Genomic DNA, 23,413 nt, shown 5'->3' with positions numbered 1-23,413 from the left:
AAACTACTTGACAGGAATTTTGAAAATATTGAGGGGTGGTTTTTTTTTAAAATGGTATCACTTTGGGGTGTTTTAAAATATATTGGTCCCCTAAAGTCACTTTACAACTAAACAGATTGCTAAAAAAAATAAGGTTTAAAAAAATACCTTGAAAAAATGAAAAATTCCTGCTGCTAAATTTTAAAATCTTTTAAACAGCGTAATAAAAAAAGGATATTTGAAAAATGATGTTGATGTAAAGCAGAGATATGTTACTTAACCCCTTCACCATCTAGCCAGTTTTCACTTTCCTGACCAGGACAATTTTTTCAATTCTGACCAGTGTCACTTTAAGAGGTAATAACTCTAGAACACTTCCAGGATTCCAGTGATACTGAGATTATTTTTTGATGATAGATTGCACTTAATGTCAGCTGGAAATTTAGGATGAATTTTTTTGGGAAAAAAATCGGAAATTTGTGAAAAATTTAGCAATTTAAAATGGTTTTTTTTATGCCTTTAACCCCTTCACCCCAGTGCGATGTTCCATTTTTCATTTTGTTTTTTCCTCCCCTTCTTCGAGAGCCATAACGTTTTTTTTGTTCCATCAATATAGCCATATGAGAGCTTATTTTTTGCGGGATAAGTACTGACAGCGCAATTTAAATAACCATTAGCTTCCTCGAGACGCGATCACAGGCGCCTTGCTGCTGCCATGGTAGCGCAGGGTCAGCTGATAACCCCTGATGCTGCCATGACTCACTAGTGTCCTGTGAAAGCTGACAGAACACCGGCCAAATTTAAAACTGGCCACTTCAGCACCATTGATGAGGAACGTCCTAAACAACCAAGAGTGGTTGTTGTTCCTGAGATCGTCGATGCTGTGCACAACCTCATACTGGAGAATCAACCAATTTCAGCTAAAGTAATAGCAGACATCATGTGGATTTCACGTAAAAGTGTTTGTGTCGTTATCCATGAACATTTGGACATGAGGAAGATATCTGCAAAGTGGGTTCCCAAATGTTTGACAACACATCAGAGAAGCATGCGAGGGAAAACTTCCTGGTCCATTTGTCAACGTTTCCGGACTGATAAGAACTTCCTGGATCGACTGGTCACTATGGATGAGACCTGGATTTATTAGCATGACCCTGTAACCAAGGGGGGGCAAGTGCAAACTTTGCACTGGGCCCATCAAACTCTAGTTACGCCACTGGTCCTCAGCTTCTCAGCTCTGCCGGTTCTCAGCTCTGCTGGTCTTCATCTCTGCCGGTCTTCAGCTCTGCCGGTTCTAAGCTCTGCTGGTCTTCATCTCTGCCGGTTCTCAGCTCTGCCGGTCTTCATCTCTGCCGGTCTTCAGCTCTGCCGGTCCTCAGCTCTGCCGGTTCTCAGCTCTGCCGGTCTTCATCTCTGCCGGTTCTCAGCTCTGCCGGTCCTCAGCTCTGCCGGTCCTCAGCTCTGCCGGTCTTCATCTCTGCCGGTCTTCATCTCTGCCGGTCTTCAACTCTGCCGGTTCTCAGCTCTGCCGGTCCTCAGCTCTGCCGGTCTTCATCTCTGCCGGTCTTCAGCTCTGCCGGTCCTCAGCTCTGCCGGTCTTCATCTCTGCCGGTCCTCAGCTCTGCCGGTCCTCAGCTCTGCCGGTCTTCATCTCTGCCGGTCCTCAGCTCTGCCGGTCTTCAGCTCTGCCGGTTCTCAGCTCTGCCGGTCTTCATCTCTGCCGGTTCTCAGCTCTGCCGGTCTTCATCTCTGCCGGTCTTCAGCTCTGCCGGTCCTCAGCTCTGCCGGTCTTCAGCTCTGCCGGTCCTCAGCTCTGCCGGTCTTCATCTCTGCCGGTCTTCAGCTCTGCCGGTCCTCAGCTCTGCCGGTCTTCATCTCTGCCGGTCCTCAGCTCTGCCGGTCTTCAGCTCTGCCGGTTCTCAGCTCTGCCGGTCTTCATCTCTGCCGGTCCTCAGCTCTGCCGGTCTTCAGCTCTGCCGGTCCTCAGCTCTGCCGGTCTTCATCTCTGCCGGTTCTCAGCTCTGCCGATGCTTAATTCTGCCGGTTCTCATCTCTGCCATTCCTCAGCTCTGCCGCTCCTCAGCTCTGGCTTTTCTCGGTTCTGCCGGTTCTCATCTCTGCCGGTCCTCAGCTCTGGCTTTTCTCGGTTCTGCCGGTCCTCAGCTCTGCCGGTCCTCAGCTCTGCCGGTTCTCAGCTCTGCCGATGCTTAATTCTGCCGGTTCTCATCTCTGCCATTCCTCAGCTCTGCCGCTCCTCAGCTCTGGCTTTTCTCTGTTCTGCCGGTTCTTAGCTCTGCCGGTCCTCAGAGCTGCCGTTTCTCAGCGCCGCCGGTCCTCGCTACTGCACTGCCCCGGAGAGCCGCTGTCACATGTCACTCACCGTCCTGAGCGCAGAGCACCAGTGGTGGGCGTGGCTTCTGGCAGCAGGTGGGGAGAGCAGGGAGAGAACAGACGGACAATAGGAATGCTGCGCCCTGATTGGCTGACAGTCACTGCTCTCCTTTCTCTCATTGGCTCGCAGAGCTGCGCTTGCCCCTTGCATCCCGCTGGAGCAGATTGTGCAGCAGTGTCTGTGTGGCCGGAGATTCCTGGTCCTGTGGATACCGGGAGCTCGGTGCGGGCAGCTGCCTCCGCTCACTGATCCCCTCCTGCAGTCACAGCCGGGGCCCGCGGACACGCATGGTGACTGTGCACACACAGCGGACACGGACTCGCACGGTGAGTACCGGAGCTCTGCTATATAGCTGCTTTCTGCACTTTGGTTGCCCCATAAGACAGTTATAAAGTGCTGGTCCCAGTGTCTGAGCCGTGCAGCACCGAGCACTCTGCCCGGTCCCCAGCTCTCCAGCCCTACTGACCGGCAGACAAAGGCACAGGCTGAGGATGGGATTACAGGGAACAAAGGGGGCTATGCTGGCACTGGGGGCTGTGCTGCCGTCCTGGCACTGGGGGCTGTGCTGCCGTCCTGGCACTGGGGGGCTGTGCTGCCGTCCTGGCACTGGGGGGCTGTGCTGCCGTCCTGGCACTGGGGGGCTGTGCTGCCGTCCTGGCACTGGGGGGCTGTGCTGCCGTCCTGGCACTGGGGGGCTGTGCTGCCGTCCTGGCACTGGGGGGCTGTGCTGCCGTCCTGGCACTGGGGGGCTGTGCTGCCGTCCTGGCACTGGGGGGCTGTGCTGCCGTCCTTGCACTGGGGGGCTGTGCTGCCGTCCTTGCACTGGGGGGCTGTGCTGCCGTCCTTGCACTGGGGGGCTGTGCTGCCGTCCTTGCACTGGGGGGCTGTGCTGCCGTCCTGGCACTGGGGGGCTGTGCTGCCGTCCTGGCACTGGGGGGCTGTGCTGCCGTCCTGGCACTGGGGGGCTGTGCTGCCGCCCTGGCACTGGGGGGCTGTGCTGCCGTCCTGGCACTGGGGGGCTGTGCTGCCGTCCTGGCACTGGGGGGCTGTGCTGCCGTCCTGGCACTGGGGGGCTGTGCTGCCGTCCTGGCACTGGGGGGCTGTGCTGCCGTCCTGGCACTGGGGGGCTGTGCTGCCGTCCTGGCACGGATTGGGCGCTGTACAGTAAGTGCTCGGGACAGATGGTGCATTCAGGACAGGAGTTAACCCCTGCATGCCTGCACTCAGCTGCACGGCCAGTGCATGCTCCAGTACAGCGCCGATCCTCGCCGGCAGTCAGCTTGTGCCCCTGATACATTCTGTACATTGTCACCATATTAGGTTACTGGCTCGTTCTCACTATGTCCTGCCATGTACCAGCTCATCTCCATTGCAAAACCTGCCAGAACATTAATATGATCCCCTTAGTCCTTGGAGAAACAAGAAAGCGGTCAGTGCTATTTAAAGTCACTAACTGCGCCTTAAAGGCAAAAGCGGTAGAGTATTGTGTCGACCATATAATGGGCAGTGGACCCCTAACAATGGGGTACAACTTCGAGGTAGAGTATTGTGCCGGCCAGATAATGGGCACTAAGCCCCAAACATTGGGATACAACTAAAGGGGGCTTTACACGGTACCGATATCGCTAGCGAGCGTACCCGCCTCCATCGTTTGTGCGACACGGGCATATCACTGCCCGTCGCGCACAAAATCGCGCTCCCCGTCACACGGACTTACCTGCTTTGTGACGTTGCTCTGGCCGGCGATCCTCCTCCTTTCTAAGGGGGCGGTTCGTTCGGCGTCACAGCGACGTCACACAGCAGCCGTCCAATAGAAGCGGAGGGGCGGAGATGAGCGGCCGTAACATCCCGCCCACCTCCTTCCTTCCTCATTGCTGGCGGCTGCAGATAAGCTGTAGTTCGTCGTTCCCGAGGTGTCACACGTAGCGATGTGTGCTGCCTCGGGAATGACGAACAACCTGCATCCTTAACAATCAACGATTTTTTGAAAATGAACGACGTGTCAACGATGGTGGAAACAGTGGAAAAAATTATGGAATCACTCAATTCTGAGGTAAAAATTATTGAATCATGAAAAACAAACAAACAAAAGAACACTCTAATACATCACTAGCATTTTGTTGCACCACCTCTGGCTTTTTATAACAGCTTGCAGTCTCTGAGGCATGGACTTAATGAGTGACAAACAGTACTCTTCATCAATCTGGCTCCAACTTTCTGATTGCTGTTGCCAGATCAGCTTTGCTGGTTGGAGCCTTGTCATGGACCATTTTCTTCAACTTCCACCAAAGATTTTCAATTGGATTGAGATCCGGACTATTTGCAGGCCATGAGATTGACCTTATGTGTCTTCTTTCAAGGAATGTTTTCACAGTTTTTGCTCTATGGCAGGATGCATTATCATCTTGATAAATAATTTCATCATCTCCAAACATCCTTTCAATTGATGGAATAAGAAAAGTGTCTAAAATTTCAATGTAAACTTGGGCATTTATTGAAGATGTAATGACAGCCATCTCCCCAGTGACTTTACCTGACATGCAGCCCCATATCTTCAATGACTGAGGAAATTTACATGTTCTCTTCAGGCAGTCATCTTTATAAATCTCATTGGAACGACACCAAACAAAAGTTCCTTTAGGCGATTTCTTACAGTTCGGTCACAGACATTGACTCCAGTTTCCTCCCATTCGTTCCTCATTTGTTTTGTTGTGCATTTCCTGTTTTGGAGACATATTGCTTTAAGTTTCCTGTCTTGACGCTTTGATGTTTTCCTTGGTCTACCAGTATGTTTGCCTTTAACAACTTTCCCATGTTGTTTGTATTTGGTCCAGACACAGTTGACTGTGAACAACCAACATCTTTTGCAACATTGCGTGATGATTTACCGTCTTTTAAGAGTTTAATAATCCTCTCCTTTGTTTCAATTGACATCTCTCGTGTTGGAGCCATGATTCATGTCAGTCCACTTGGTGCAACAGCTCTCCAAGGTGTGATCACTCCTTTTTAGATGCAGACTAAGGAGCAGATCTTATTTGATGCAGGTGTTAGTTTTGGGAATGAAAATTTATAGGGTGATTCCATTATTTTTACCTCAGAATTGAGTGATTCCATAATTTTTCCCCGTTTGGTCTTGAAAAGTAACCGTTACTGACTAGCACATTATGTTTTCATGATTTTTTTTAGTGTCTCTTAAAGCCAGAAAGTTGCCATTTGAAATTAGTTTTGTGCCATCTCATAAACAACTGAATGAACCTCCTCAGAGCCAGGTGAGTCCATAATTTTTGCCAGGGGTTGTACAATGTCCGATGTGCCCAGGGCAAGATAGTGTCAGTGTGAAGAACATACAGTGAAGATTTGACTTTGTATGTGGCAATGAAAATATTCTTCATAAATTAATATCTTCACCTTCAGGTAACTAGATCTTTCCAACAACTGAATGAACCTCTTCGGAGCCAGGAGAGTCCATAATTTTTGCCAGGGGTTGTAGTCATATCCTCAATGAAAGCTATCGTATTAGAGTAGGATATTCAGTTGTTCAGTGTCTTTGTCACAACATCAAAGCCATATAAAACATTGCTCACATTTTAGTGTAATAGAAAAAAATTCCCAGGAGTGGTGCAAACCCTGTACCGATTGTTTAGGATTGGATCATATCTGGGCATTGAAAGTAAATGCATCTCCTGGACGCTTCCTAATTGATTCCTTATTTCCATAATGTACTATCCAAAAGTGATATAATATATAATGTCCTTGATTGCTATGGTAACCTATGAAAATTCATATACGTGAATTTCTTCAGTACTGTGCAGCTATGGAAGATAACACAAAGAGCTGTGGTGACAGATCTAAATTCTGTAAGGTGCCATTTCTCTATGTCGATAAGCCGACATACCTAAAAGTGTTCCTACTTCAGTTATCCATACATAGTGTGGTTGCTATATTTAGAGCTCCATTTCCAAAGAACTCACAGCATAGATGTTATAAGGCCGAGGTCATGCGGCCGTAGACTCTCTCATCCAAGAGAATCGGCCTGATTATGCTAATGATACTTCGATGAAACGCTGATCAGACTGAACTGAGTGTCAGTTTACTGTGATCCGATTCTCCGAGAATTAGAGCACTTGTGCGGAGAACTTTAAGCAGTTGTCCACTAATAGGACAATCCCTTCTTATTCCATGTGTTTCCCCCCGTTAAAACAATAAAGAACTCAATATATATACTCAATTCCAGTACCGGCGCCCTTCCAGCAATGTCCGGACTCGCGGTGACTGCGCTCACATGGGGTTGTGACGTCACGCGAGCCTCTTTTCCGATCAGCGCCGAATTCCTTCTCCCCACCTTCTGACCCAACGAGAAATTATCAGTGTAGCCACTGCCCTCAATTGCTCTTGATTAACTCATTTGTTTCGAAGGCACTGAGAAGGAAGCCGCCGTTGATTTGTCGCGGGGCTCACGTTACGTCATAACCTCATGTGATGTCCCGTACCGGCGCCCTTCCAGCAGTGTTCGGACTTGTGGTGACTGCTCTCACATGGGGTTGGGACGTCACACGAGCCACTTGTCCTATCAGCGCCGAATTTCTTCTCCCCGACTTCTGACCCAACAAGAAATCAACAGGGTAGCCGCTGCCCTCTCTTCCTCTTGATTAGCTTGTTTGTTCTGAAGGCGCTGAGAAGGAAGCCACTGTTGATTTGACACAGAGCTTGCAGGACGTCACAACCTCACTTGGCACAGTGAGCCCAGATACTGCTAGAAGGGTGCCGATACAGGAGTTGAGTATAGTCTTTTTTTTATTTTAACTGGGGGAAACGTGGCATCAGAAAGGGTTGTCCTAGTAGTGGACAACCGTCTTTTCTCCATCTTCTCCCTCGTCTGTGTGTATCTGACTGCACTCGAATTACTTCAGGGTGCAGTCGTATGATTTCTACGCACCCATAGACTGTACGTGATCCAATTATCAGATGCACTCGCAGCATGCTATGATTTTTCATGCCAAATTGGCATGAGAAAAAAAATCGCTGATCTGCACTGTCCTATAGTATAGTATTGCGCTATAAAATATTATAAATAAATAAAAAATAACAACTTGGATGGCACTCGGCCACGTTATACGCTAGTGTGAGCGAGTCCATAGAAAGGAAATACGGTAGGTATTCATGTGGTTTGCCTTAATTAGAATTATTTAAAGTGAAGCTTTGGGCAACAGCTCTTTTTTTTCTATCCCAAAGCATTACTTGCCTGAAGCCCCACATTAGGGTACTTTCACACTTGCATTTTTTTCCTTCCGTCACAATCCGCCCTTTTGGAAAACAGCAGAATCCGTTAACGGATTCCGCTGTTTCCCATAGACTTGTATGGATGACGGATTGCGAGTGATGGACCTGCTTGCTTCCGCTGGCTGACACTGCGTTGCTTCCGCCGGGCGGAAGGAACGCAGCATGTAACGTTTTTTTGAGCAGCAGAATCCTTAGGATTTCGCTGCGCATGCTCTCTCTGGCTCCCTGCATCCGCAACCAGGGAACACATCGGGTAACCAAGCAAAGTGCTTTGCCTAGTTACCCGATATTTACCCTGGCTACGTGTGCAGGGAGCCCGACACTTCCCCGCTTGGCTCCGCCCCCTCCCTCACTCCACTCCACATGTACACACACGCAGGCTTGTATACACACACACACACACACACACACACACACACACTCACTTGTCCTCAGCACCATGGCCCCGCTCGGCTCCACCCACCCCGCACTCCGCCCCCCCGCCCCTATTCTCGGTGGCCGAACGATCAGCTGATCACCCGGCGACCAGCTGCTGTGAGCGATCAGCTGATCACCCGGCGACCGGCTGCTGTGAGCGTTCAGCTGATCACCCGGCGACCGGCTGCTGTGAGCGATCAGCTGATCACCCGGCGACCGGCTGCTGTGAGCGATCAGCTGATCACCCGGCGACCGGCTGCTGTGAGCGATCAGCTGATCACCCGGCGACCGGCTGCTGTGAGCGATCAGCTGATCACCCGGCGACCGGCTGCTGTGAGCGATCAGCTGATCACCCGGCGACCGGCTGCTGTGAGCGATCAGCTGATCACCCGGCGACCGGCTGCTGTGAGCGATCAGCTGATCACCCGGCGACCGGCTGCTGTGAGCGATCAGCTGATCACCCGGCGACCGGCTGCTGTGAGCGATCAGCTGATCACCCGGCGACCGGCTGCTGTGAGCGATCAGCTGATCACCCGGCGACCATCTGCTGTGAGCGATCAGCTGATCACCCGGCGACCGGCTGCTGTGAACGATCAACCGAGCGCCCAGCAGCCGAGTGATCAGCTGATCGTTCACAATAGTCTGCCGCCGGTAAAACTGTAAAAAAAAAGGCTGATGCCGTTGTTTTGTACGATCCGTTGCATTCGTTGTGCCACTATATGCAACGCATCCGTTGCATCCATCACACAACGCAATGCAACGGATGCCGTTCAACGCAAGTGTGAAACTAGCCTTCTATGGGTGTCCTTGGTCAGCTTCTTTTAGATCATGACCTCTCAGTACCTACAAGGAACAATGATAAGATCCTCCCTGTGCAGTTGGATGCTGCGGTTTCTATCAGGTGGGAGTTTGACTATTATTTTGGTTTGAATTTGCATTTTAAAATTTTGATGATGTTAATATTATTCACAAGTGGCCCAGTTTCCAGAGACTGTAAAAGGCTTTGAAGTTTGTTTCTTGTCACTGATCACCTGTACAGTTCTCTAGTTCTGAACCTATATCCAAATTCTAAGATGTCATCTAGTTTTTTCGTTATGTCTTGCTGGGTATATGGGCCGTACATAGAAAAAAAATTGAAATTGGGAGGGGTGCATTGCAACACAGTGACATTTTTAGTATATACGGTTTGTATTTTGTATAATTTTTGATAATTTCTTTGAACAACATTGTTGGCATGTTTTATTTCTTTAAATGCCATTCATCATATGGTTTATGGTACAGTTTTGTAGCTTGGGTCATTCAGATGTGTCGATAACAAATGTGCATTATTTTGTTTACTTTAGTTAATACATAAAACTGCATTTTTAGTGGCAAAATAATTTTTTTCATGCTATATTTGTTTTTTTTTTTTTAACATTTTTACAAATTTTCCCTCTAAATTAGCCACATACATAATATTGTCTTACAATTAACACCAAATAGTACCGTAATTCTGGCCAAAATCTTGTAGTAATATCAATATTTTGGTTCCTGTCTTGTACTTATGTCTCCCATCCTGGTCTGTATCTTGTAGTAAGGTGGCTCAATGGTTAGCACTGCAGTTTTGCTGCACTAGGGTCCTGGGTTCAAATCCCTCCAAGGACAACATCTGCAAGGAGTTTGTATGTTCTTCTCGTGTTTGCGTGGGTTTCCTCAGGGTTGTCAGGTTTCCTCCCACATGCCAAAGAAATACAGATAGGGAATTGAGACCGTGAGTCCTAATGGGGACAGTGTTGCTGACATATGTAAAGCGCTGCAGAATATGTTAGCGCTATATAAAAATAAAGATATTATTATGGTCTCCTTCTTGTATTAACCCCTTCACGACCATGGACGGAAAGATCCGTCCTTGTGCCCTGGGCCTTAACGACCAAGGACGGATCTTTCCGTCATGGCGGAATCGCGGCACCGGAGCCTCCGGTGACTGCAATATGTTAACATAAACCGCAGATTCGGGGAGGAGGGGACCTGTTCCTGACCTCAGGAGGGGTGGTGCCTCCTCCCCGGACCTACGGAGGCTGTGATTGGCTGACGAACGCCGCTCAACCAATCACAGCAACTGTAATGTTCCAGGCATTTAAAATGACTGAAACATTGAAATCCAGCCCTGGCCAGTGCAGCTGTAGCACTGGCCATTGGCTGGAGCTGGGTGACCTCACTGGATCACCCTCCCCCAGCTCCAGTAGCTCTGATTGGAGAGATCGGCCTTGTGACCGATTTCTCCAATCACAGTGGACCTGTTGCCGGTGACCGCCCCCATCAGCTTCACTTGTCGTCCCTGCAGCATGCTGAGCACAGTGAGTGTACACAGTGCAATGGCAGGGCGACAAGCTCCGGTCCCATGCTGTTATGAGACAGGAGCATGGGACCCGGAAGTTGCCGCGCTGCCATTGCACTGTATGAAACCGGCGAAAAGCCTCCCGATCCGCCGCCGCTGCCCTCCGTGATCTGCCACCTGTCTCCCCGATCTCCTGCCCACACCCCCACCCCTCGTATCTGCTGCCCGCACCCTCACCCCCACACCTCCCGATCCGCTGCCGCCGCCGCCCTCCATCTGCCACAGTGCCACCGCTCCCCTCGATCTGCTGCCCGGCTCCTCACCCCTCGTGATCGGTGCCCGCACCCTCACCTCCGTGATGTGCTGCGCGATCCCTGTCCTCCTCCATCTGTCATAGTGCCACCGCTCCCTCCGATCTGATGCCCGGCCCCTCCCCCTCGTGATCGGTGCCCGCCCCCTCCCCTCCGTGATGTGCTGCTCGCCCCCTTCCCTCCGTGATGTGCTGCTCGCCCCCTCTCCTACGTGATGTGCTGCTCGCCCCCTCTCCTACGTGATGTGCTGCTCGCCCCCTCTCCTACGTGATGTGCTGCTCGCCCCCCTCTCCTACGTGATGTGCTGCTCGCCCCCTCTCCTACGTGATGTGCTGCTCGCCCCCTCTCCTACGTGATGTGCTGCTCGCCCCCTCCCCTACGTGATGTGCTGCACGCTCCCCCCCACCTCTTACCCCCGTGGTCAGCTACCCGCCCCCTCCCCTGTCACCCCCGTGATTTGTGCTCCCTCCCCTGTCACCGCCGTGATGTGTGCTCCCTCCCCTGTCACCGCCGTGATGTGTGCTCCCACACCTGTCACCGCCGTGATGTGTGCTCCCACACCTGTCACCGCTGTGATGTGTGCTCCCACACCTGTCACCGCTGTGATGTGTGCTCCCACACCTGTCACCGCCGTGATGTGTGCTCCCTCCCCTGTCACCCCCGTGATCTGTGCTCCCTCCCCTGTCACCCCCGTGATGTGTGCTCCCACACCTGTCACTGCCGTGATGTGTGCTCCCTCCCCTGTCACCCCCGTGATGTGTGCTCCCACACCTGTCACCGCCGTGATGTGTGCTCCCTCCCCTGTCACCCCCGTGATGTGTGCTCCCTCCCCTGTCACCCCCGTGATCTGTGCTCCCTCCCCTGTCACCGACGTGATGTGTGCTCCCTCCCCTGTCACCGACGTGATGTGTGCTCCCACACCTGTCACCGCCGTGATCTGTGCTCCCTCACCTGTCACCGCCGTGATGTGTGCTCCCTCACCTGTCACCGCCGTGATGTGTGCTCCCACACCTGTCACCGCCGTGATGTGTGCTCCCACACCTGTCACCGCCGTGATGTGTGCTCCCTCCCCTGTCACCCCCGTGATGTGTGCTCCCACACCTGTCACCGCCGTGATGTGTGCTCCCTCCCCTGTCACCCCCGTGATGTGCGCTCCCTCCCCTGTCACCGCCGTGATGTGCGCTCCCTCCCCTGTCACCCCCGTGATGTGCGCTCCCTCCCCTGTCACCCCCGTGATGTGTGCTCCCTCCCCTGTCACCCCCGTGATGTGTGCTCCCTCCCCTGTCACCCCCGTGATGTGTGCTCCCTCCCCTGTCACCCCCGTGATGTGTGCTCCCTCCCCTGTCACCCCCGTGATGTGTGCTCCCTCCCCTGTCACCCCCGTGATGTGTGCTCCCTCCCCTGTCACCCCCGTGATGTGTGCTCCCTCCCCTGTCACCCCCGTGATGTGTGCTCCCACACCTGTCACCCCCGTGATGTGTGCTCCCACACCTGTCACCCCCGTGATGTGTGCTCCCACACCTGTCACCGCCGTGATGTGTGCTCCCTCCCCTGTCACCCCCGTGATGTGTGCTCCCTCCCCTGTCACCCCCGTGATGTGTGCTCCCTCCCCTGTCACCCCCGTGATGTGTGCTCCCTCCCCTGTCACCCCCGTGATGTGTGCTCCCTCCCCTGTCACCCCCGTGATGTGTGCTCCCTCCCCTGTCACCGCCGTCATGTTTGCTCCCTCCCCTGTCACCGCCGTGATGTGTGCTCCTTCCCCTGTCACCCCCGTGATGTGTGCTCCCTCCCCTGTCACCCCCGTGATCTGTGCTCCCTCCCCTGTCACCCCCATGATCTGTGCTCCCTCCCCTGTCACCGCCGTCATGTGTGCTCCCTCACCTGTCACCGCCGTGATCTGTGCTCCCTCACCTGTCACCGCCGTGATCTGTGCTCCCTCACCTGTCACCGCCGTGATCTGTGCTCCCTCACCTGTCACCGCCGTGATCTGTGCTCCCTCACCTGTCACCCCCGTGATCTGTGCTCCCTCACCTGTCACCCCCGTGATCTGCTGTCCGCTCTCCCTCCACCTCTTACCCCCGTGATCTGCGCTCTGCTCACCTGTCTCCCCCGTGATCTGCGCTCCCTCACCTCTCACCCCCGTGCTCTGTGCTCTGCTCACCTGTCTCCCCCGTGATCTGCGCTGCGCTCCCTCTCCCACCTCTCACCCTCCCCGATCTGCTGCCTCCTTCATCTCCTGTGATCCTGCTGCCTCCTTCATCTCCTGTGATCCTGCTGCCTAGATCCATCCTGTAGGGTAACTATCCCCAATCTCACCTCCCACTCCCCTTCCCTGCCATCCCCCCTTCCCCCCCATCCTCTGCCGATCCTGCATCCACTGCGCCCTCTCCCATCCGCCCCCACCCTATCCCAGCCGCCGCAGTCGTCTCACATTCACAGATGCTCCCTTTATATGCCGCTGCCCCCCCATCTGCCGCCGCCCAATCTGCCGCCCCCCAATCTGCCGCTGTTCTGATCCATCCTGTAAGTATTGTTCGTGGCTCTTTTCTAACTATCCCCAATCGCATCTCCCACTCCCTCTCCCCCCCCCTCCTCCCCCACCTGCCTGCCGCCAAGTGCTGATCAGCTACGTGATTGGCTGATCAGGTAAGTAATTGTTGCTCTATAGTTTGCTTTTTTTTGTGCACCCCAAATAAAAAAAACAAAACAAAACATGTACAATTAGGTACCTGCCTAGGGCGTGCGCCCTATTTTTGTTTCTATGCCATGGTGGTCTAGTTTCCAAAATGGGGTCACATGTGGGGGAGCTCCACTGTTTCGGCACCTCAGGGGGTCTCCGAACACAACATGGAATACGCTAATTATCCCAGACAAATTTGCGTTTGAAACGTCAAATGACGCTCCTTGCATTCTGAGCCCTGCTGTGCGCCCAAACATTTCATTTCCACCACATATGAGATGTCTGTGTACTCAGGAGAAATTGCACAATACATTTTATGGTGCAATTTTTCCTGATACCCTTGTGAAAAAAAAAGCTACCTGGTTGAAGTAACAATTTTGTGGTAAAAAATTTTTTTTTTTATTTGCACGGCTCAACTCTATTAACTTTTGTGAAGCCCCCAGAGGTTCAAAGTGCTCAATAAACATCTAGATAAATGCCATGAGGTGTCTAGTTTCCAAAATGGGGTCACATATGGGGGAGCTCCACTGTTTCGGCACTTCAGGGGCTCTCCAAACGCAACATGGTGCGGCTAACGATTCTAGCTAATTTTCTGTTCAAAAAGTCAAATGGTGCTCCTTCCCTTCCGAGTCCTGCCGTGCGCCCAAACAGTGTTTTTTCGCCACATATGAGGTATCTGCGTGCTCAGAAAAAATTGCCCAACAAATTTTGGGGGTTCATTTAATCCTTCTACCCTTGTGAATATGCAATATTTGAGGCTAAATTAACATTTTTGTTGCAAAAAGTAAAATGTTCATTTTTTCCTTCCACATTGCTTTAGTTACTGTGAAGCACCTGAAGGGTTAATAACCTTCTTGAATGTGGTTTTGAGTAGCCTGAGGGGTGCCGTTTTTGGAATGGTGTCACTTTTGGGTGTTCTATGTCATGTAGACCTCTCAAAATCACTTCAAATGTGATGTGGTCCCTAAAAAATGTGGCTTTGTAAATTTTGTTGTAAAAATGAGAAATTGCTCATAAACTTTGAACCCCTATAACTTCCTTTAAATTTTTTTTTTTCCCCCAAATTGTTCTGATGTAAAGTAGACATGTGGGAAATGTTATTTATTAATTATTTTGTGTCATATGTCTTGTTGGTTTTAGAGCATAAAAATTAAAAGTTTGAAAATTACAACATTTTCAAAATTTTCGCGAAATTTCCGTTTTTTTCACAAACGCAAAAAATATCGGCCTAAATTTACCACTAACATGAAGCCCAATATGACACGAGAAAACAATCTCAGAATCACCGGGATCCGTTGAAGCGTTCCAGAGTTATAACCTCATAAAGTGACACTGGTCAAAATTGCAAAAAATGGCCTGGTCTTTAGGGTCAAAATAGGCTTGGGGCTGAAGGGGTTAATGTCCCCATCCTTGTCCATATCTTGAAAAAATGTGCCCTATCCTGGTCCCATTCTTGTAGGAATGTCAACATCCCTGCTCTCATCTTGTAGTAATGTCCCTATCCTGGTTCCTATGTTGTAGTAATGTCCCCATCCTGGATCCAACCTTGTGGAAATGTGCCCCATCCTGGTCTCCATCTCCGTAGTAATGTCCTCCATTCTGGTCCTCATCTTGTCGTAATGTACCCCTTTCTGGTCCCATTATTGTAGTAATGTGCCACTTCCTGGTCCCCATCTTGTAGTAATGTCCCCCATCTTAGTCCCCATCTTGAAGTAATGTCGCCTTCGTGTCGTAATGTTCCCCATCCTGGTCCCCTTCGTGTAGTAATGTGCCCCATTGGTCCCCTTCTTGTAGTAATGTCCCCATACTGGTTCTTATCTTGTAGTAGTATGCCCTATCCTGGTCCCCTTCTTGTAGTAATGTCCACATTCTGCTCCTCATCTTGTAGTAATATCCCCATCTTGTTCCCCATGTATTAGTAATATTCCCCATCTTTGTCCACTTTTTGTAGTAATGTGCCCCTTCCTGATCCCCATCTTGTAGAAATGTTCCCCATCCTGGTTCCCTTCTTGTAGTAATGTCCACATCCAGGTCCTCATCTTGCAGTAATATCCCCATCTATTAGTAATATCCCCCATCTTTGTCCACTTCTTGTACTAATGAGCCCCTTCCTGGTCTCCATCTTGTAGAAATGTGCTCCATCGTGGTCGCCTTGTAGTAATGTCCCGATCCTTGTCCCCAACTTGTAGTAATGTGCCCATCCTTGTCCACTTGTTGTAGTAATTTGTTCATCCTTGTTCTCATTTCGTTCTAATGTCCCCATCTTGTAGCAATGCCCTATCCTGGTCCCATTCTTGTAGTTATATCCTCATCCTGTTCCCTATTTAGTAATGTCTTCCATCCTGGGCCTCATCTTCTAGTAATGTGCCCATCCTCGTCCCCTTTTTGTAGTGTCCCCATCCTTGTCCACATAGTGTAGTAATGCCCTATCCTGGTTCCTTTGTGTTCATTTTCCTCATCCTGTAGTAATGCCCCATTCTACTCCCTGTCCTATAGTAATGTTCGTACCATGGTCCGCTTCTTGTAGTAATGTTCCCATTCTTGTCAACATAATGTAGTAATTCCACATTCTGGTCCCCTTCTTCTAGTAATATCTAATAATAATAATAATAATAATACTGGTCTCCTTGTAGTAATGTCTCCTTTCTGCTCCTCATCTTGTAGTAATGTGCTCATCCTTGTACACTTTTGGTAGTAATGTGCCCATCCTTGTCCCCTTCTTGTAGTTATGTTCCCATCCTAGTCCCCATAATTTAGTAATGTCCCATCCTGATCCCCTTGTGGTAATGTGTCCATCCTTTACCCCATCTTGTAGTAATGTCCCCATCCTGGTCCCGATCTTGTAATAATAACCCCAATCCTGTAGTAATGTCCACATGCTGGTCCCCATCTTGTAGGAATGCCCTATCCTAGTCCCCTTCTTATAGTAATCTGCCCATCCTTGTCCACTTCTTTTAGTAATCTGCCCATCTTTGTCCCAATCTTGTAATAATGTCCTAAACTTGTAGTAATGTTGCCATCTTGGTCCCCATCCCATAGTGGTCCCCTATTGTGCCATTCTTCACATACATATTAATAAAAAAGATTTTCACTTGTCCTCCGTTCCTTTGGTGTCCTCTTTTCTACACATGCAGCACACAGGCACTGTAGAACTCTTGATGATTACTGCCTGGTCTTGACCAGCCGCTGGCTAATCAGAGGCCAGCAGCTGATGTTAGCGTACCAGCATATAACATCACTGCCATGCTACGACAAGCTGATGTCAGCTGCTGGCCTCTGATTGGCTGACATTGGCATTGCAGTGGAAAGTGCTGGTCTCTGTGTGGCAATATATTGCAATTGATGTGCTTCTAATGACGCACATTCAACTGAAATAAAGCACTGACTTTGACGGCCCCCTGGACAGGCCCACAATTATCAAGGCGTCTACGGTGCTTGCGGGCTGCATGAAGCACCCTCAGGGCCTGCACTACGGCTTGGTTTGCTGCCTCCATATATTATTTTTTTCCTGTCTGTCTGTCTACCTATCATCTACAGTAAGGTTAGTTTGGTACTGCTGGAGTAAAGGTTGCTTTACATGCTTCAATTTCTCGTGCGATCACATTTGCGATCGCACCCGCCCCCATCGTTTGTGTGATATGGGCAATTTGTTGCCCGTGTTGCACAAAGTCGTAACCTCCCCATCACACGTACTTACCTTCCAAACGATCTCACTGTGGGTGGCGAACATCCTCTTCATGAAGTAGGAGGGACGTTCGGTGTCACCGCAACGTCACACAGCAGCCAGCCAATAGTAGCGGAGGGGCGGAGATGAGCGGGACGTAAGCATCCCGCCCACCTCCTTCCTTCTGCACTGCCAGCAGGACGCAGGTAAGCTGCAGTTCAGCGTTCCTGGGCCAAAAGAGGCAGCGCCAGCACCGGAGAGCGGAGACGCCCATATGGCCAACCACGAGACCGTTAGGTGAGTATTATAAAGTGTTTTTAATGTTCTCACAGCGGCCTGGGCTCTTATATACAGCATGTTAGAATGCTGTATATAAGAGCCCGGTGGTGGTGGCCGCAGCTTATATGCCAAAAAAGTGGTTACAGGTTCTCTTTAACATCTTGGGCATCCCTTTTAACAAGATCTTCGGGTTTGAGAGATATCACTACAGAACCTCCACTGCAGGCAGTCCACGAGAAATACAACTTGCCAATAGAGATGAGTGTGTATATAGAACAATAGGAAATTCCACATATAGTACAAAATGTCCAAAAGACTGTGCTTTATATAATAGAGAAACATTCTGAATTATACATGCACTGCGCTAAAGTTTTAGGTAGGGGTAGAAAAAATCCGCGATGTAAGAATGCTTTAAAAAATAAAAGTGTTAATATTTTATTTCTTTCAAATTAAATAAACAAAAAAGAAATCTAAATGAAATTAATATTTTATTGGGCCGTCGTTTACCATCAGTTCTTGCAGGTACACTTAAAAACAGTTTTTGAAGCAGCTCTTCAGGGAGGTTGTTCTAAACATCTTGGAGAACTAACTATAGATCTTGTGTGGATGTAGGCTTGCACAATTCCTTCAGTCTTTTCATGTAATTTTACAAATACTTGATGATGTTGAGATCTGGGTTCTGTGGGGGCCATATCATGACTTTCAGGACCCCTTCTTTCCACTGAAAATGGTTCTTAATGACATTGGCTGTACGTTTAGTGTCATCTTCTTGCTGTAGAATAAATGTGTAGCCAATCAGATGCCTCCCTAGTGGCATTGTATGAAGGACAAGTATTGGCCAATATTTCTCAGCATTAAGGTCACCAAGAAGTGAGCAATGTTGAGGACCATAGACACAGTGGTTAGCCAAGGACTTAGTGCAACAGTTGAGACCAGGGCTGTGGAGTCGGTGTTCATTTTGGTGGAGTCGGAGTCGGTGTTCATCTTGGTGGAGTCGGAGTCGGTATTAATTGGATCGACTCCGACTCCTAAAATATATAATAAATTGGGTACAGCAGTTCAATGCAGAATGTGCTGAATATTTTTTCATAGGAATTTGGGAAAGTTATAAAATGTCCTATAAATGTCTCTTCTATTCCTGTTCTAAGGCTACATTCACACACAGTGTTTTTGCTGCATTTTTTGAGGATACGTTTTTCAGCTGCAAAAGCAGATCAGTTTTTTAAAAAACCGAATCACCTGAAAGATTTTTGAGCTCATAGATAATGTTTTTAATAGCAAAGGCAGATTTGAAAAACGCCACACAAACTGACATGCTCATTCTTTGTGAGGATCCGTTTTTGAGCCCAAAAACGGATCCTCACAAAACAATGCTTCAAACATAAGTACAATTAAACTGATGAATGAGAGTAATGAACAACAGCTACAAGAAAATTTAGGATTCAGTATGTGTGAGATGGAGCCATAGCGCTGTTCATGTAACGGAGGAACAAATGGATATTACAACACAAGAACAGCAAAATGATACTTTAGAATTAGATGATCTTGTTGAAGCTGCTTCAAAACACTTTCATATTCATCACATGCGCTGTGTTGTGCACACGCTGCAGCTGGCAATAAGAGATAGTCTGCAAGAGGGACATGCTGGAAATCTGACTGGAAAAGTGAGGAAATTGGTTATTGCCATCAGAACCCCTAAAATTGATTCCATTTTGAAGAGACGTGCTGGAAAGGGGCAATTGTCGATCAAACCACTCGGTGGGGCAGCACTTATTTAATGATTGAGCGATTGCATGAACTAAAACCTTTTTCTTATAGATATGGCAAACCCTCAGGTAACACTAAATGAAGGTCAATGGACACTGGTGGCTGAACTGAAGGAATTGCTTAATCAACCATTTAACGTGACTAAAAAATTACAAGCTGAGGATTTAACTCCTGGCATTTTCATAAGGGAGTGGAAGAACTTGCTATTTTGCCTCTCCCAAAGAGGAGGTTTAATCGCAGATGTCATTTCTGCTTCAATGAAACGGAGAGAGACACAGCTATTGGCTGGAGTCACACTTGCGATTAACTCGCACGAGTGCTATGCGAGAAAATCTCGCATTGCACTCGGACAAATGTTAATCAATGAGGCAGCTCCCATCTGCTATTTTTTACTCACTCCAAATCGGACTGAGAAAACAAATCGCAGCATGCTGCGTTTTGGTGAGTTTCTCGTGCGAGTCTCTTCAATGCAAGTCTATGGGTGCGTGAAAACAAACGGATGTCACACGGACGGCACATACACCATCCTAGTGACATCCGTTTTTCTCAATAGATTTCTAGCAAGTAGCAGAGCATACTGTAAATGCTCCTGTACATAACAGTACATGAATAGCAACTGCTGAGGGTAAAAACTGATTGTACACTGACAGCACACTGATGAAATGTGAGGAGAAATCGTTGGACTTTCTGGCATGAGAATCGGACCGATTTTACACATGCAAGTGAGATTCCAGCCATTGCAAAATAAAATTCTTCTGGCAGCTGTTTATGTGGACCTAAGTCATCGTATACTACTTGATGATCAACAGCTTACTAAAGGAAAAGAAGCTCTGACTGAGGTAGCAGTTAGGACGAGTGGCCTACAGGCTTGCCAGGCGCAAGAGAACTTGGGTCCTGACAGTGCTACTGCTGCCATATCTTCATCCTCATCAGATGAGCAGTTTAACTCTGACAAGTATTTGAATGACATGTTGCAGGCAAAGCATTGCCGCAAGGAAAAATATTTCACTCCGTCTCCTATAGCAAGCAGATTGACCATATTTCAGCAAAATTTTTCACTTGCTCTCAAATAATAGAAAAATTGTGCATGAGGCCATTGCTTTATACCCGTAAATTGTTAGAGATGTTGCCCATGTGGTTACGGTTTTGCCTCAAACCCAAGTTAGTGTGGAGAGGTTGTTCTCTAGCCTTAGCAATATTAGGTCAGATTTTAGGTCTTCTATGTAGGAGGATCTGATGGAGGCAATTCTATTTCTTAGAACAAATTCATAGACTGCACAAGTGTTATTTAGTATGTTTTTGTTGAAAACTGTTTTTTGCCACTTACATAGTTTATTACATAAGGCCCCATTACACGCAACGACATCGCTAACGAGCTGTCGTTGGGGTCACGAAATTCGTGACGCACATCCGGCCTCGTTAGCGACGTCATTGCGTGTGACATGTACGAGCGACCGCTAACGATGCAAAATACTTACCAAATCGTTGGTTGTTGACACCATTTCCCAAATGTCATTGCTCGTTTAGGACGCAAGTTATTCGTCGTTCCTGAGGCAGCACACATCGCTACGTGTGACACGGCGGGAACGACGAACAACACCGTACCTGCGTCCTCCGGCAACGAGGTGGGCATGACTTCCATGCGGCTGCTCTCCACCCCTCCGCTACTATTGGACGCCTGCCGTGTGACGTCGCTGTGATGCGAACAGCCTCATTTCTACGGGGGCGGTTCGTGTGGCGTCACAGCGACGTCGCTAGGAAGGTAAGTTGGTGTGATGGCTCCTAGCGATATTGTGTGCCGCGGGCAGCGATTTGCCGTGACGCACAAACGACGGGGTCAAGTGCTTTCACGAGCGACATCGCTAGCGATGTCCCTGCGTGTAAAGCCCACTATAGTGTTATATATACACAATATACAGTCATATGAAAAAGTTTGGGCACCCCTATTAATGTTAACCTTTTTTCTTTATAACAATTTGGGTTTTTGCAACAGCTATTTCAGTTTCATATATCTAATAACTGATGGACTGAGTAATATTTCTGGATTGAAATGAGGTTTATTGTACTAACAGAAAATGTGCAATCCGCATTTAAACAAAATTTGACCGGTGCAAAAATATGGGCACCCTTATCAATTTCTTGATTTGAACGCTCCTAACTACTTTTTACTGACTTACTAAAGCACTAAATTGGTTTTGTAACCTCATTGAGCTTTGAACTTCATAGGTAGGTGTATCCAATCATGAGAAAAGGTATTTAAGGTGGCCACTTGCAAGTTGTTCTCCTATTTGAATCTCCTATGAAAAGTGGCATCTTGGGCTCCTCAAAACAACTCTCAAATGATCTGAAAACAAAGATTATTCAACATATTTGTTCAGGGGAAGGATACAAAAAGTTGTCTCAGAGATTTAAACTGTCAGTTTCCACTGTGAGGAACATAGTAAGGAAATGGAAGAACACAGGTACAGTTCTTGTTAAGCCCATAAGTGGCAGGCCAAGAAAAATATCAGAAAGGCAGAGAAGAAGAATGATGAGAACTGTCAAGGACAATCCACAGACCACCTCCAAAGACCTGCAGCATCATCTTGCTGCAGATGGTGTCAATATGCATCGGTCAACAATACAGCGCACGTTGCACAACGAGAAGCTGTATGGGAGAGTGATGCAAAAGAAGCCGTTTCTGCAAGCACGCCACAAACAGTGTCGCCTGAGGTATGCAAAAGCACATTTGGACAAGCCAGTTACATTTTGGAAGAAGGTCCTGTGGACTGATGAAACAAAGATTGAGTTGATTGGTCATACAAAAAGGTGTTATGCATGGAGGCAAAAAAACACGGCATTCCAAGAAAAGCACTTGCTACCCACAGTAAAATTTGGTGGAGGTTCCATCATGCTTTGGGGCTGTGTGGCCAATGCCAGCATCGGGAATCTTGTTAAAGTTGAGGGTCGCATGGATTCAACTCAGTATCAGCAGATTCTTGACAATAATGTGCAAGAATCAGTGACGAAGTTGAAGTTACGCAGGGGATGGATATTTCAGCAAGACAATGATCCAAAACACCGCTCCAAATCTACTCAGGCATTCATGCAGAGGAACAATTACAATGTTCTGGAATGGCCATCCCAGTCCCCAGACCTGAATATCATTGAAAATCTGTGGGATGATTTGAAGCGTACTGTCCATGCTCGACGACCATCAAACTTAACTGAACTGGAATTGTTTTGTAAACAGGAATGGTCAAATATACCTTCATCCAGGATCCAGGAACTCATTAAAAGCTACAGGAAGCGACTAGAGGCTGTTATTTTTGCAAAAGGAGGATCTACAAAATATTAATGTCACTTTTATGTTGAGGTGCCCATACTTTTGCACCGGTCAAATTTTGTTTAAATGCGGATTGCACATTTTCTGTTAGTACAATAAACCTCATTTCAATCCAGAAATATTACTTAGTCCATCAGTTATTGTGTTCTAAAGTTGTATTTCAATAAATATATTTTGTTCTGTCTAAATATCTTGATTATTGTATCATAAAAATGATTAAATGTCTGATGTTCACATTGTACTACAATACATTTTTCACTTAAATATAAGCAATATATGTGGGAGTCGGAGTCGTGGAGTCTGAGTCGGTGCAAGGGAAATTGAGGAGTCGGAGTCGCAGGTTCGGCTTACCGACTCCACAGCCCTGGTTGAGACACATCATGCTTACTTCTTTTCAAAATCAGAAGATGTCAATCAGTGCCGTCATCTCAAAACTGGCAGTAACCAATGGAACTAGTTACATGCAACAATTTTTCAGAGAGGAGTAGTCAAAAGTGGTCTTCACTAAAGACTTACGGTGAAAAGTCATTCCCTCGACATGGAAACAAGGCCAAGCGACTTAAAGGGGTGGTTCACCCATTTTTTTTATTTTCTGTAGGAGTTCTACTTACCTTTCTAGGCGTTTTCTCCATTGTCTTCTGTTTCCAGTTCTGGCACTGAGCGGCGCTATCCTGCACGCTCAGTGCCGGTCACATGACCCCCTGGAGCTGTGGCCGCCAGCATCCTCTGACGTCCCGGCATTTCTGGGCTCTCAAACAAGACGGGTACGTCAGAGGAGGATGGCACCACTCAGATTGAGTGACAGGGCTGTGGGTGGTAACTACCGCACATCACAGCCCAGCATCGAGGGGAGGAGCCGGAGGACGTCAGTGTGGAGCCGGCGTCCTGCAGATGGTGAGGCACGGGGCGCCAGTGTGCAGTACAGGGGGGGGGGGGGTTCTTCAGCTGAATCCCCCCCTGCATGTAAGTATCTGATCACACTCTCCACCCGCCCGCTCTGCT

General features: G+C 48.6%; 1 protein-coding gene across 2 annotated transcripts in view; it reads left to right on the top strand.

The window, feature by feature from the left end:
- Positions 1–2,562: 2,562 nt before the first annotated feature.
- SLCO5A1 (solute carrier organic anion transporter family member 5A1) overlaps positions 2,563–23,413 on the top strand; it is a 167,658-nt gene continuing 146,807 nt past the window's right edge. The window contains exons 1-2 of one of the 2 annotated variants that reach the window (XM_075353200.1): positions 2,563–2,697; positions 5,558–5,640. The gene's annotated coding sequence lies outside the window, so the exon portion shown is untranslated. The remainder of the gene's footprint in view (positions 2,698–5,557; positions 5,641–23,413) is intronic. The other variant, XM_075353201.1, reaches the window with a different exon arrangement.

The sequence above is a fragment of the Anomaloglossus baeobatrachus genome, chromosome 6 (genome assembly GCF_048569485.1).
Source record: "Anomaloglossus baeobatrachus isolate aAnoBae1 chromosome 6, aAnoBae1.hap1, whole genome shotgun sequence".
NCBI classification, from domain to species: Eukaryota; Metazoa; Chordata; class Amphibia; order Anura; family Aromobatidae; genus Anomaloglossus; species Anomaloglossus baeobatrachus.
Note: the sequence above shows the minus strand (reverse complement) of the source record. Positions and strands in the feature narration are given on the sequence as shown.